Source organism: Sus scrofa, chromosome 7 (assembly GCF_054392235.1).
Source record: "Sus scrofa isolate SSC_HxYL_T2T_F1_AM1 chromosome 7, Sscrofa_HxYL_maternal_Yorkshire_Landrace_v2.0, whole genome shotgun sequence".
NCBI lineage: Eukaryota > Metazoa > Chordata > Mammalia > Artiodactyla > Suidae > Sus > Sus scrofa.
In genome coordinates, this window is record NC_139389.1 from 62,603,003 (window position 1) to 62,615,524 (window position 12,522).

Genomic DNA, 12,522 nt, shown 5'->3' on the forward strand with positions numbered 1-12,522 from the left:
ATGCTATGCAAAGAGTTGTAAGTACAATGTAAACCCTATGTAAATAGTTGCCAGCTTGAGACCAACCCAAGTTTTGCTTTTTGAACTATATGGAGTGTTTTTTCTGAGGTTGGTTGAATCCAGGGATCCTGAGCATGAACTGTACTCAGCAAATAAACAGAAAGGAAGCCATGTGGGGGCTTCACAGACATTGGAAACATGACTTTTTTTTTTTTCTGAGTGGTCAAAACATGATCACTAATTTTATTATTCTGTGTCATATATTTGTACATATACTTTATAACTAAAAAGAGCAGAAAGAAAATATAAGGCAAATCAAGATAATCTTTGATGTTATTAAACATGACACAAATCGGTTTTTAGATATTAAAATATGTGAGAAAAAAGAATGTATACATGTATGTGTGACCGGGTCACCTTGCCGTTCAGTAGAAAGTTGACAGAACACTATAAACCAGCTATAATGGAAAAAATAAAAATCATTATATAAAGAAAGAGGAAGGTTATTAAAAAGAGAAAAGATATCTTGCAGAAATAAAAATTCACGGTGGACAATGAAGAGTAGAGTGACTACATGCAGCAGGCACTGTCATGACTGGTTTAGAGATCATTAAAGAGTAAGCGTAACAGTGTGGCATTTAAAAAAGTTTCAGACTGTGCTTTGAGTTTCCAAAGTGAATTATAAATAGGATCATTTCTTTAATTATGAAAATACATATATAACATGAGCTTGTTTCTAGCTTTTAGTAAAATAAACTTATAGTTAAATCAGTGAATTAATAGTTGAAATGGTCTGAAATATTAAAATCTTACCCAGTAAGCTCTTTTCACAATTTGTCATTTTTCTTCGTTTCTTGATCCAAACTAGTTGCCAGAGACTGTTTCAACTCAGTGAGTTTCTTTAATTGCTCCTTTCCATCCTCAGACATTGAAAAAAAAATTAAGCAAAGTTATTTTTTTAAAACCTAGAGACGTCTTCTTTCTTAAAAATATTCTCTCTTGGAATTCCAAATGTGGCACAGTGGGTTAAGGATCCGGTGTTGTCTCTGCAGAGGTGTGGGTTTGATTCCCAGCCTGGGGTGAGTTAAGGATCTGGCATTGCTATATCTGTGGTGTAGGTCACAGCTGTAGCTTGGATTGGATCCCTGGCCTGGAAACTTCCATATGCCACAGATGCTGCCCTCCAAAAAATATTTCTCATGAATTCATGAGTAATATGTGAAACATAGTTTATGAACTTGATGCCATAAGTACAGATTTCAAAAATAATGGGAGTTCCTGTTGTGGTGCAATAGAGACAAATCTGACTAGCATCCATGAGGACATAAGTTCAATCCCTGGCAATGCTCAGAGGGTCGGGATCTGGTGTTGCCCTGGGCTGTGGTGTGGGTCTCACACTTAGCTCAGGTCCTGCATTGCTGTGGCTGTGGGGTAGGCTGGCAGCTGCAGCTGCAGCTGCCATTTGACCCCTAGCCTGGGAACTTCTGTGTGCCGCAGATACCATCCTAAAGAGCCAAAAAAAAAAAAAAAAAAAAAAAAAAAAGAAAAAAAAGAAAAGAAAAAAAAAGACTTTTCTTAAGACAACTTAAACTGATTTTTCATTTTCATCATTTCATCATTTTTCTGGAATTTAAATTGCCAAAATTTATTGTTAAAAACGGAGGTTTTTATACATAAAATACTAAGTGTTAATGAAAATCTTTTTAAAGGAGTGGTTATATTTACAACTCAGTTTCTAAAGATGCCCTGGAAACAGTTTCATCCATAGCTCAAGATACTCCAGGTTTTGTTCATCACATCTTGCCAAAATCACCTTTGAAAAATTCCCACACAAGTCCCATTGCTTTCTTTGTTTTGTTTTGTCTTTTTAGAGCCACACCTTTGGCATATGATAGTTCCCAGGCTGGGGGTCGAGTCAGAGCTGTAACTGCCAGTCTATGCCACAGCCACAGCAATGTCAGATCTGATCCGAGCCCTGTCTGTGACCTACACCAGAGCTCATGGCAACACAGGATCCTGAGCCCACTGAGTGAGTCCAGAGATTGAACCCACGTCTTCATGGATATTAGTCATGTTTCTTAGTGCTGAGCCACAACTGGAATCCCATTATATTTTTTATGATCTCGTGGCTATGGGATGAGATACATTCTCTGTAAGCCTTCCTGCATAAGTTTCAGTTTCTCCTTTTCTTTTTTTTTTGGCTGGGCCCGCAGCAGGTGGAAGTTCCTCGGCCAGGGATCGACCCTGGGCCATAGCTGTGACCCAAGCCACTGTGGCGACAATGCCGGATCCCTAACCCACTCCCCTCCTTGTCTATTAGCTATTTTTCTCTTTAAAGTTTAAGTCTTCTCTGTACAATACATAAAAATGTAGTTTTTTCTTGATTCTTGTACCTTTTCATTTTTCCTCCCTTCCACTGGATTCTAACATTCTTTAATGCATGGTCTCATCCACAGATTCATATTTTCATCAACTATTCTCTTCTTCTATAGAGAAATACGATTTTTTTTTTTTTGGTTGTGCCCATGGTATGTGGAGTTCCCAGACCAGGAATCAGAACTGTGCTGCAGAAGCAACCCAAGTCACTGCAGTGACAATGCCAGATCCTTAAACTGCTGTGCCAAAAGAGAACTCCCTAAAATCTGACTGTCAATCTTGTAATTTCACTAGTAGTTTTTTTGTGGGTCATCAATGACCGTTTTCTTTATTCTTTTATCCTGCTTTACTGCTCAGCAGCAACTGGTAACCTGAAACCAGCCGCCTTTAAGCCTACTTCAAGTCTAAATGACAGTAACCCTTGATATTCAGTCCTGTATGTTTCTATACTTTTTTTAATGGCTGCCCCTGTGGCACACAGAAGTTCCCAGGCTAGGGGGTGAATCAGAGCTGCAGCTGAGACTTACACCAGAGCCATGGCAACAGTGGATCCTTGACCCACTGAGCGAGGCTGCATCCTCATGGATACTAGTTGGGTTCTTAACCTGCTAAGCCACAGTGGGAGTTCTTGCACAATCTTTTTAATTAAAATCTTACTGCAAAAATCACTAATTTTATGAATTCAGTTAATGTTCTCTATAAAGAGGAATTATGCTATTAGTAGCAAGTAATATCATTATAAATGCAACAAATACTTTTAATCAATGGGACTTCTCATGTTTTCTAAAATATCCTTATATACTGCTCATAATGAAATTTAAATTCCTTTTCATTATGACAGAAATTAAAAGACTGACTCACCACCAGACTTATACTCAGCAGGTGTCTCTGAAGCTCTTCAATTTTGCCCACTGGCTTTTTGTTCACCACTTTTAACTTGGCATTTTCAAGTTCAAGCCTAAAAGTATATTTGCAAATCATTATTCTCATACATAGATTTTTAAAATACCACACAATTTGTAAACCAACATCTGCAGGTTCAATTATTTAGGTTCTAAAATTCTGAAAAGCAGATGATCTGGCAATTGTGCCATTTTTCTAGTTGTGTTTTGCGGATAATGCGGAAAGTTTATAATTAATGAGGAAAAACTTCGCATTTCAAAACACCCCCAAACTGAAATATTCACTCAGCTTCACAAGGATGTATTATTTATCATCGTTCCTGCTCTAATTCTTATACTATACTGCTTATCTGCCTTATGCTTATACTCAAGTTATTCTCTGGGCTGCACTATTGTACTTGTGTACGTGATTCTGCATCTTCTCAGTGCATTTCACGGCCTCTATATGTAGTTCTTGTGCTTATTGCAACTACAAAAAAAAATTTTGTTTTACCTGCCGATAATCTAGTATAAATACACCTTCACCTGTGTTTTGTCTTTTTTGTGTGCATATTGTTTATGGCTCATTTTTGTGCCAGAGAGTACAGGTGAGTTGTTATAACAGAGACCTTATGGCCCACAAAGCCTGAAATATTTGCCATCTGGTTCTTTACAAGTCACCAACCTCTCCTCTAGTACTAAACACAACATTATTTGTGTGTTAATTTTATTTGATCAAATAAATATACACATTTATAAATTGGCCACATGGGGAAAGACAGAATTACCTTATAGCAACATTTACATTTTTGTCTACCAAGCTACACATCGATTATAACATTACATATCCACATATGTGAGTGACCGTGGCTATTCCAGCGAGTGTGAAAGTTAACACTGCCTTTGGTGTCAACCAGTGGTCTCATGGACTAGTTAGAGAGACACTACCTACACAGCAGCTAGAATGCGTGGCTCTCAGTCCCAATCCCACCCATTATTAGCTTTGTGTCCTTGAGCAAATTCCTTAAATTTTTTGTCTCAGTCTCTCCAGCTGTAAAATGGAGATAATAATAGCACCTACCTCACTGGGATGCTGGAAAGATTAAGTGGGGCATATACATAATGTACTTAGAAGAGCAGGTGGCACATAAGCAGTGCTAAGTGTTTGCAATTAGCATTATTACTGTTGCTATAGTGGATGTTCTATGCAATTTAATATTTAGGCAGATAGCATGCCAATAGACATGGTCTCCTATACAGTCACATGGAAATCATTCTTCCTACCACTGACAGTAGCAGTCAGTGGGAAGCAGGGGCCCAGGACATATGCCAAGTACTTCAACTCCTTCCACTTATTCCACCAACCAACGAGGACTTTTTCCACTTATAATAATTTGCAATTTACTTCCTCTCTGTACTACGCAGTGGGCAGTGACCACGGATTACAATGCAAGTAGCACCTCCCGGACTGAGTAGTACAGGACTTACAGGACCATTAGAAGAAACGTTAATCCACTGGCATGGATGCCACCCTACCACTGAGTCAAAGCACTGAATCAATTTATTCCCAGCGGCTGTTTATGTCCAACTGCTCTAGCAAGTACTCAGATGAGAAAATTAAGCTAATGGGGTATGGAAATCAGAAATGCTACCCCCAGAGCTTTAGAGTTGGTGAAATGCTACCAATCTGTAAATCCCAGTTTGGGCTGCATAATGCAGGAAGGCAAATTTGATTTTTTTTTTTCATGGTGAGTGGGGGAAAATGAGCATTTAATTGAACAATTCTTCTCTATTAGATTAAGTGCTTTCCATTTTATATTTAATTGCTTGAAAACAGTTGAATATCAGTTTTATTCTATCTTATCTTCAATGATGGGATTATTGGTATGGTATAAAGTACTCAATCTTATCCCAGTACCCATTAAGCTAAAATATTTTCTATTTAGGCAAGGACAGGTGCCATGCATCCCATTTAATATCCTGAAAGACAAATCTACTCTTAGACAAGATTATCTCTCGTGAAAAAAATTAAAACAGTGTCAGATGAAGGGCTAAACTGTTCTGCACAGACCAGATGACAAGGGCTGAAGAGAATCGGGTCAATGACAGGAAGAACAGTCAGAGGAAGCTGTGTGTGGAAGGAGAGACTGGAAGCAGGTCCACATAAATGGAGGAGAAAGGTGACAGGAAAAGACACTGAAAAGACAGAAAGGACAGCACAGGGAAAGGCCAGGAACAGGTGAAATCAGCCACATAACTCAGAGGAGAAAATCCAACAGCAGGGAAATTATAAACACAGGTCCACACTGTAATGTGAGAAATGAATGTTCACAGCAGCATTATTTATAGCCCTAAAGTGGAAACACCCAAAGGCCCATCAACTGATGAATGCATCACTGTTTTAACCACATAATGGAGTACTACTGTTCAACAATGAACAGAAACAGAAGTGCTGATAATGGGCTGTAACATGGAGATACCTTGAAAACTTGGTCAAATGGAAAAAGCTAATCACAAAGGACCACATATCATGTGATTCCGTTTGTATGAAACACCCAGAATGGTCACATCTATGGAGACAGAAATTAGCCTGGTGGTTGCCTGGGCCTGAGGAAGGGGGGCTGTGGGTGATCACTAAGGGACACAGGGTTTCTTTTTGGGGTGAAGGAATGTTCTAAAACTGACTGTGGGGATGGCTACATAACTCTCTAAACTAGGAGATACGGAATTATACGTTTTAAATGGGTGAATTATAGATATATCAGTTATATCTCAATAATTTTTTTTAAAAAACTCCAATGGTAGGATCTAGATAATTTTCTTAATTCTATATTTTGGGTGCACATACGATTACAAGATCTGAATATCTCCATGCATCTATAGTCCAGGTCAAATGAAAAGAAAATAAAGCAAAGCCTCATTTCAACTGTAGAATGACCTCTCTGCATAAGTTAATCTGAAACCCACAGAATAAATATACACAGATTCTATACCCTTTCACCAAAAGGAAGATGAGAAATGACAATTTTCTGGAAGATTCCATTAAACATTATCCTCTGATTTTATCTGGCTTGCCTGATCATGGTGATAGAGCTAACACTAAAAAAATAGTGTTTAATAGAAAAAACAGTCTCCCAACTTCTATGAGGAATGATGCATCATTCTCTACTCTCCCAAGGGGAAATATTATAAGGAAACTCACATAATACAAACAGCAGAATTAAAGCCAGAGTTTCAGAAATAAGTGCATTCTAAAGACAATGAAAACATAAAACAACTGTAATGAAAATACAAAAGAAAGTGGTCCATGAAAACTAGTATCCTAAAACACTTTATGTTCTACATCAACAATTAAAAATTTCATACATACTTGACTTGGGATCTGACGTAATTTCTTCCTTAAATCCTGTGCCTCATCCTCTAAGTTTGCACAAGAACATGGCATGACCTCCAACGACCCCTTGGACATGGACTGCTTTTTCAGGGTGTCTGCCAGCTCTTGTTGCAGTTGTCTCACAACTGCCTGTAAAGAGACTGTGTCACTGATTTTATAAATCACCTTATTACTAGCTATGTTACTAACAGATTACTCCACTCTATGGCCTCAGAAAACTCTCAACACAGACGTCAATTCACCTTCTTTCCTTCACATGTACACCTTCCAGCTCACTGAATTTGGTTCAAGATACAGAAGGTGTTACCCTCCTGCCATATTGATGTGAAGTTACTCAGAGGACAGAATCAGCCCTGCTACCCACCCCCCTGACCCCGCCAATGAATTGGCAGAGCTTTACCACCTGCTAAAGTCTCATAAAGAAAGGGATGTGAAAAGAAAGAAAGAAAACAGGTGTTCTCTTGTGGCCCTGTGGGTTAGGGATCCAGTGTTGTCAACTGTAGAGGCTTGGGTCACTGCTGTGCTGTGGGCTGGATCCCTGGCCCAGGAACTTCCACATGTAGCAGGTACAGCCCACCTCCACGCCCCCCCCCCCGAAAAAAAATAAAAAAAGGAAAAGAAAAAAATGGGTGTGTAGGTCTGACAAGTAACAGTAAATTCCACATTTTCGCTCTTTTTGTTAGCGGCTTCAATTAACTTCAGAGTTCCTGCTGCAAATCAACCACGCCTCCATCAAATTAAAAACCAAACCAAACCAAAACCAAAACAGAGTTCCTCATGCATTCAATCTGGTGCTCAAATCCTTCCAATAGATTCCTTACTCAGAATAAAAATGAGGCCTTGCCCATGGTTTTCGGGGCCCCTTGATAACCTGGCCTCCACCTGCCTCCCTGACTGCAGCCCCTACAGCTCTCCCTGACCCACTCCATTCCTGCTACTCAGGAATCCTGCCACCTCTCATGACTCTGAAAATGGGAATCCAATACCAGATGAATCAATCAGAGAACTACAATCCTCTCCCTGTTGGACACACTCACGTCCAAATAATGGCAATCGAGCCATGAAATGAGAATTGTGAGCAAATCATTTGTAAAAATGTTCAAAGCAAATTATAGGTAGCAATGGGAAGAGTAAATCAAATGCCATTTTGCTAAAACATACCACATTTGTCCCAAGTTACGATTTACTGAAAAGCAGATGCCTTTAAAGAGTTGAGAAGTTATACATGATTTGAAACAAATATTTCCAAATTTAATTCAGATTGACGTGAATAAAACTAACATTATACCAATGAGAAAGGTATGAAAGGCTCCTGAAGGAAAAGTCCTATGAGATAGGGCATCTACACATCAGTCCATCTGGCAAACCTGGGAAGGACTGTCAAGGTCAGCCACACAGCTGAGTCTTAGTATCACACTGCTCAGTGGAGGAATGCGTGTCTCATTTATCTTCTCCATCCTGATATTACAATGTGGTGACATAAAGATTGAAATGATCATCTAGCTATATAAGAGTAAATTATTAAGGAGTTCCTTTCGTGGCACAGTGGTTAACGAATCTGACTAGGAACCATGAGGTTGCGGGTTCGATCCCTGGCCTTGCTCAGTGGGTTAAGGATCCGGTGTTGCCGTGAGCTGTGGTGTAGATCACAGATGTGGCTTGGATCCCACGTTGCTGTGGCTCTGGCATAGGCGGTGGCTATAGCTCCAATTCGACCCCTAGCCTGGGAACCTCCATATGCTGCAGATGCGGCCCTAGAAAAGGCAAAAAGACAAAAAAGAGAAAAAAAGTAAAGTATTAATAACTGTCTATATAGAACAATTTATAACAATTTATATGTGTTCATATAGAAATTGAACAATTTATAACTTAATCTCTTAAAATTTCATAGGTGACACAATGTGCTCAAAGTAAAGCACCTCTCAGATCTAATTTTTGTTTGCTGGATACAAGGTATGCTTTAGGTTGATTTATAGTGTATATATATACTTACAGAGTATTATATTTATATGTATATAATTACAGAGTATTATACTTATATAATACTTAGAGTATTATATTTATACATATATAATTTTTATATGCAAATTGAGTCAAATGTGTTCATCATTTAATATTACTCTGAACCTTCCCTCAGGAAGTCTGAGAATTCCTCTCTTCCTAGATACTTACGTCTCTCTCTGTCTTCTCCTTTTCACACTGGCACATCCTCTCTTTGAGATGATCACACTCATTTGTTAACTTCTGGTTGCTTTCCTCCAGCATCAGACACTGTTTTTCATTTTCAGGTTGAAGTGTTTTCCCAGCATCCTGAAACTATTCCTGGATATTCATTACCGTCTTCTCTTTGCTGTCAACTTTGTTTTGCAAGTCATCCAGCTGCTGTCGCAGCAACAGGTTTTCACTCTCTAGTTCGGAAAAAATCTCTCCTCCAAGGACTTCTTCTTGCCCATGTATTTCTTCATTTTGCCCTGCTCATATTGATACATACATACCATTTCCTTCTTCTGACATTGTGGTTGGCTAAGGTCTCTCTGCACATGTTCTAACACCAAAGACTTTTCTCTGAAAGCATCTCTCATGTGATGCAGCTCCATTTCTAGGCTATCGAATTTATTTTCAGCTTCAGACGGTTGCTGGGAAGGCATTTCGTTGTGATCTTTCAGGGCAGACACATCCACATTCATTTTTGTCCTGTAAATGTAAGCTCTTCTCTTTTGCTCTCTGGAGTGCAAGGGTCTCTTTTTGATGTCTGATTTTGCTCTAGATCGTGTATGGCAGTGGCCAGTCTAGAACAGTAGAATTCAACTTCCGTTTCCAGTCTTTCTTTATTTTGTTTTTCATTTTTCAGTTCAGACTTCAGCGTCGTATTCTTAGCTTTCAGAACATTAACCTGGCCACCGTATTGCAAGATTGTTTGTATTAATGTTTCCTTACTAAGTTTTATTGTCTTTTGAAGTTCATCATTCTTTTCTTTTACAGTTTCAATGTCCTCAAAATATTTCTTTTCCTTTTTCTGGGTCTGATGTTTTATTCTGTCTATTTCCACTTTTAATGTGGCAATTTCGTTCTGCAACATGTGGTTTTTATGCAGCAGATTTTTTGCTTTTTTGTGACTATCAGAAACCTAAGTAAAACAAAGGAGACTTTTTAGCTTCTACTCAATAAATCGACACATAATTTCCTCTGGAATGAAATATAAGACTATATGTTTATACGGTGAGAAGAGTTCAGTAAATGGATATCCAATCTGAAAAAATAATAGTTGGATACACCCCTCAGACTTTACACAAGCAGAGATCCCCCCCCCAAATTAAAAAATTTAACCAAAGACAACAAATCCATGAAAATTAAAAAGAAACCACAAGAGAATTTTTAAGATGCTTAGAATTAGAAAGGCCTTTCTCTTAGTTACAAGAAACTCAGAAGGCTTAAAATAAGATTAATACATCTGACTATACTTAAGAATTGCATCTGGTATGTAACCTATACGCTCCCCCCTCCCCCGGGAGAGCCTTATCTCTGTACATATTTCGAACAGACTGAATTTCCTAGAATATTTTTTTCCAGAGAATATTTCATAAATATTCCACTTTCCTAACATTTTTACTGTTACAATGATTACATCTGCTGATAACTGACAAATCTTGTCACTGTACTAAGAACTTCTATAAACAGCAATTAACTCATTATGACAATTCTGGAATGAAGAAGTTAACAAATATGAGCAAGCTGAAGGATTTTCCTGGGTCTTCTGTTTCTGCTATGAGTCCTCTACACCAAACACAACTACGTCTATAGTATAAATACATAAACACAAAATAAGCCTTATATTTCACCAAAGGTGAATATACCAACGGTAAATCAGCTAAAATGTAATAGTGCACTCCATAGAAAATCATGAGATTATTTGCTGCTGCAATAACTTTTATTTCCTCTTTCTAATGTTTAAAATAGTAATAGATGTGAAATAGCTCGGGTCACTGCTATGGTGCAGGTTCAGTCCCTCGCCCGGGAACTTCTGCATGCTGCAGGAGCAGTGCGAACAAAGCAGAACAAACAAACAAACAAAAATCCAAACTGCACACATGGATTTAAGAGTAGTACTTTGTTAGAGTTTCCGCCATGGCTCAATGGGATTGGCAGTGTCTCTGCAGCCCTAGGATGCAGGTTCATTTCTGGCAACTGTGGCTTGGACCTGCCTCTGAACTCCATGTGCTATGGGGCAACCAAAGAGGAGGAGGAGGAGGAGGAGGAGGAGGAGGAGGAGGGGGAGGGGGAGGGGGAGGAGGGGGAGGGGGAGGAGGAGAAGGAGGAGGAGGAGGAGGAGGAGGAGGAGAAAGAAGGAGGAGAAAGAAGGAGGAGGAGGAGGAGAAAGAAGGAGGAGGAGGAGGAGAAAGAAGGAGGAGGAGGAGGAGGAGGAGGAGGAGGAGGAGGAGAAGGAGAAGGAGAAGGAGAAGGAGAAGGAGAAGGAGAAGGAGAAGGAGAAGGAGAAGGAGACGGAGACGGAGACGGAGACGGAGACGGAGACGAAGACGAAGACGAAGACGAAGAAAGAAGAAGAAGACTTTGTTGAATTGACCAAAAATGCCAATCATTATATTAATGATTAAGGTCAATTTACCTTCCATTCCCCCACTCATAAAACATATATAGAGCATCTATTAGAGGCCAAGAATTGCAATAAATTAATAACTTAAGCTATAAATGTCATAGTTCATGTTGAAGATAAGTTTTTACTTGTTTTAAACTTGAATAATACATATTATATCAAAGGATATGATACATAATAGAGATGAAATGGTGTTAGAAATATGAAATTTTGGAGTTCCTGTCATGGCTCAGTGGCAATGAATCTGACTAGCATCCATGAGGACGCAGGTTCAATCCCTGCCCTCCCTCAGTGGGTTAAGGATCCTGCGTTGCCGTGAGCTGTGGTGTAGGTCACAGATGCAGCTCAGATCTGGCATTGTTGTGTCTGTGAGGTAGGCCAGTGGCTACAGCTCTGATTTGACCCTTAGTCTGGGAACCTCCACATGCCACAGATGTGGCCCTAAAAAAGAAAAAAAATTAAATTTTCACTAAAGATTAATTTACCTGGTTCCGATTATTTCTCTCCATCCTCAACTTCATTTCTAGGGCTTTGAGAGTAAGTTCAAGTTGCTGTTTCATTTCAACTTCTTTATTATATTTCTCTTTTTATCTTCTTAACTGCTGCCTAGTTTTTCTTACAACATATTAGCATGTCATTTTTTCTTTTCTTCTTGTTTTAAGGTGCATCCATAGTTAAATATGCTTTAGAATTTGTTTTGTTAGAAAATAAAAGTTCATTTTATGATCTGGTTCTTCATAGTATATATATTAATGAAATATCTATGTTCTCCATTTTTTTTCCTTTCTAGGTCACATATTTTTAATTTGCCACTTCAGTTTCTTCATAGAGATACAGATACTTGAAAGGTAGCAATGAAAGAAAATTCTGCTATGTAGTATTTACTAGTGAGGAGTGTAGGGAAGAAATTTTGAAATTATTCAGTAAAATTAGAGTTGAAAACCACCTTTTTCCCCACATAGTCATAATTACTGTTCCACCAGGACAGGTAATTTCGTTACTAATTAAAAAGAGAAGCGTCTGTTTAGAAACAAGTTCATAAGCTCACTAGAAATGAAATTGAACCTTCATGAACAGGTACCCCTAAATGATTTCTAGTGCAAGAGAATAGATGTCTTTTACAGAACATCTCTGCAGTGACTGTGATCCCAAACCAGGCTAAGGAGTCTAAGATCTGTTGCCCTATACTTTTTTTTTTCTTTTCTTTTCCTTTGGCCGCACTGTAGCATATGGAAATTTCTGGACCAGGGATCAAATCT

At 38.7% G+C, this 12,522-nt stretch overlaps 1 pseudogene; it reads right to left on the bottom strand.

The window, feature by feature from the left end:
- The window catches only part of LOC100736711 (ankyrin repeat domain-containing protein 26-like), a 30,957-nt pseudogene extending 19,185 nt beyond the window's left edge, over positions 1-11,772 (bottom strand).
- Positions 11,773-12,522: the final 750 nt, after the last annotated feature.